Consider the following 4,089-nt stretch of genomic DNA (forward strand, 5'->3'; position numbering starts at 1 on the left):
GTTCAACCAACAAAAAGAACTTCAAAGAGTGCCCCAAAGTTTCTACCGGAGAGTCAAGACGAAAACATGTTCCCACCCCTATGCATGAGTTCACAAGGTCACAAAACTCGCAAGTTGATCACCACAACATACATCAAGTGGATCACGTGAATATCCCATTGTCACCACAAATAAGCACATGCAAGACATACATCAAGTGTTCTCAAATCCTTAAAGACTCAATCCGATAATATTACTTCAAAGGGAAAACTCAATTCATCACAAGGAGATAGAGGGGGAGAAACATCATAAGATCCAACTATAATAGCAAAGGTTGCGGTACATCAAGATCGTGCCATATCAAAAACACGAGAGAGAGAGAGAGAGAGAGATCAAACACATAGTTACTGGTACATACCCTCAAACCCGAGGGTGAACTACTCCCTCCTCGTCATGGAGAGCGTCGGGATGATGAAGATGGCCACCGGAGAGGGATTCCCCCTCCGGTAGGGTGCCGGAACGGGTCTAGATTGGTTTTCGGTGGCTACAGAAGCTTGTGGCGGCGGAACTCCCGATCTAGGATATGTTCTGGAAGTTTGGGTATATATAAGAGATGTTGGCGTCGGGAACAAGTCAGGGGGTCTCCGAGGTGGCCATGAGGTAGGGGGCGCGCCCAGGGGGTAGGGCATGCCCCCACCCTCATGGGTGCCTCGGGACTCTTTTGGCACATCTCCGATACTCCGTGGGCTTCTTCTAGTCCAAAAATAATCTCTGTGAAATTTCAAGTCAATTGGACTCCGTTTGGTTTTCCTTTTCTAAGATACTCAAAAACAAGGAAAAACAAAAACTGGCACTGGGCTTTGGGTTAATAGGTTAGTCCCAAAAATCATATAAAATAGCATATAAATGCATATAAAACATCCAAGGTTGATAATATAATAGCATGGAACAATCAAAAATTATAGATACGTTGGAGACGTATCAAGCATCCCCAAGCTTAATTCCTACTCGTCCTCGAGTAGGTAAATGATAAAAACATAATTTTTGATGTGGAATGCTACCTAACATATTTATCCATGTAATTTTCTTTATTGTGGCAAGAATATCCAGATCAGAAAGATCCAAGACAAAAGTTTAATATTGACATAAATATAATAATACTTCAAGCATACTAACAAAGTAATCATGTCTTCTCAAAATAACATAACCAAAGAAAGCTATCCCTACAAAATCATATAGTTTGGCTATGATCTATCTTCATCACACAAAATATTTAAATCATGCACAACCCCGATGACAAGCCAAGCAATTGTTTCATACTTTTGATGTTCTCAAACTTTTTCAATCTTCACGTAATACATGAGCGTGAGCCATGGACATAGCACTATAAGTGGAATAGAATGGTGGTTGTGGAGAAGAAAAAAAGGAGAAGATAGTCTCACATCAACTAGGTGTATCAACAAGCTATGGAGATGCCCATCAATAGATATCAATGTGAGTGAGTAGGGATTTCCATGCAACGGATGCACTAGAGCTATAAGTGTATGAAAGATCAAAAAGAAACTAAGTGGGTGTGCATCCAACTCGCTTGCTCACGAAGACCTAGGGCATTTTGAGGAAGCCCATCATTGGAATATACAAGCCAAGCTCTATAATGAAAGATTCCCACTAGTATATGAAAGTGACAACATAGGAGACTCTCTATCATGAGGATCATGGTGCTACTTTGAAGCACAAATGTGGTAAAAGGATAGTAGCATTGCCCCTTCTCGGTTTTTCTCTCATTTTTTTGTTTTTTTTGTTTTTTGGGCCTTCTCTTTTTTTATGGCCTCTTTTTCTTGTCCGGAGTCTCACCTGACTTCTGGGGGAATCATAGTCTCCATCATCCTTTCCTCACATGGGACAATGCTCTAATAATGATGATCATCACACTTTTATTTACTTACAACTCAAGAATTACAACTCGATACTAGAACAAAAATATGACTCTATGTGAATGCCTCCGGCGGTGTACCAGGATATGCGATGAATCAAGAGTGACATGTATGAAAGAATTATGAAAGGTAGCTTTGCCACAAATACGATGTCAACTACATGATCATGCAAAGCAATATGGCAATGATGAAGCGTGTCATAATAAATGGAATGGTGGAAAGTTGCATGGAAATATATCTCTGAATGGCCATGGAAATGCCATAATAGGTAGGTATGATGGCTGTTTTGAGGAAGATATATGGTGGGTTTATGGTACTGGCGAAAGTAGCGCGGTACTAGAGAGGCTAGCAATGGTGGAAGGGTGAGAGTGCGTATAATCCATGGACTCAACATTAGTCATAAAGAACTCACATACTTATTGCAAAAATCTATTAGTTATCGAAACAAAGTACTAGGCGCATGCTCCTAGGGGGGTAGATTGGTAGGAAAAGGCCATCGCTCGTCCCCGACTGATACGTCTCCAACGTATCTATAATTTTTGATTGTTCCATGCTATATTATATTCTGTTTTGGACATTATTGGGCTTTATTATACACTTTTATATTATTTTTTGGACTAACCTATTAACCGGAGGCCTAGCCTAGAATTGTTGTTTTTTTTTGCCTATTTTAGGGTTTCGCAGAAAAAGAATATCAAACGAAGTCCAAACGGAATGAAACCTTCGGGGACATGATTTTCGGAACGAACATGATCCAGAGGACTTGGACCCTATGTCAAGACATCAACCAGGAGGCCATGAGGTAGGGGCGCGCCTACCCCCCCCCAGGCGTGCCCTCCACCCTCGTGGGCCCCCTGTTGCTCCACCGACGTACTCCTTCCTCCTATATATAACTACGTACCCCAAACTACCACATGCGGAGCCAAAACCCTAATTCCACCGCCGGAAAAGTGCTAAAAAATGAAATGAAAATCTAAAAATGCCAAAACAAACTTTCACCATCTAAATAGAATATTTAGAATAAAGTGAACATTTTCTTGGCCTAAAAATGCAATTCTGAAAAATGCATATTTTTCTAATTCAAATAAAAGAGCGATTAAATCCAAATAAAATAATTTATTTGATTTTAATAAATTTTCCTCCAACATTTCAATTACTTTGGAGAAGTCATATTATCTCCTCTCATATATTTTACTATGAAATATTTTCGAAGAGATAATTAATTAAAACCAAAATGATTCTTGTTTCAATATTTGAGAAAATTCAAATATGAAAACAATAAAATCCCCAACTCTCTCCATGGGTCCTTGAGTTGCTTCAAATTTTGAGGATCGCAAAACGACATGCGATAAAATATGATATGCAATATGATGTCCAATGTATAGCATTCCTAATTGAAAATTTGGGATGTTACACATAAATTGTATAGGTGCACTAGTTCGGCGAAGAGATGGTGATACAAGTGCAATATGGATGGTAGATAAAGGTTTTCATAATCTGAAAATATAAAAACAGCAAGGTAACTAATGATAAAAGTGAGCGAAAACGGTATTGCAATGCGTTGAAACAAGGCCTAGGGTTCATACTTTCACTACTGCAAGTTCTCTCAACACTAATAACATAATTGGATCATATAACAATCCCTCAACATGCAACAAATAGTCACTCCAAATTCACTAATAGCGGAGAATAAAGGAAGAGATTATTCTAGGGTACGAAACCACCTCAAAGTTATTCTTTCTGATCGATCTATTCAAGAGTCCATAGTAAAATAACACGAAGCTATTTTTTCGTTCGATCTATCCTAGAGTTCGTACTAGAATAACACCTTAAGACACAAATCAATAAAAACCCTAATGTCACCTAGATACTCCAACGTCACCTCAAGTATCCGTGGTTATGATTATACGATATGCATCACACAATCTCATATTCATCTGTTCAACCAACAAAAAGAACTTCAAAGAGTGCCCCAAAGTTTCTACCGGAGAGTCAAGACGAAAACATGTGCCCACCCCTACGCATAAGTTCACAAGGTCACAAAACTCGCAAGTTGATCACCACAACATACATCAAGTGGATCATGTGAATATCCCATTGTCACCACAAATAAGCACATGCAAGACATACATCAAGTGTTCTCAAATCCTTAAAGACTCAATCCGATAATATTACT

The sequence above is a fragment of the Triticum aestivum genome, chromosome 4A, assembly GCF_018294505.1.
Source record: "Triticum aestivum cultivar Chinese Spring chromosome 4A, IWGSC CS RefSeq v2.1, whole genome shotgun sequence".
In the NCBI taxonomy this organism is placed as follows: Eukaryota; Viridiplantae; Streptophyta; class Magnoliopsida; order Poales; family Poaceae; genus Triticum; species Triticum aestivum.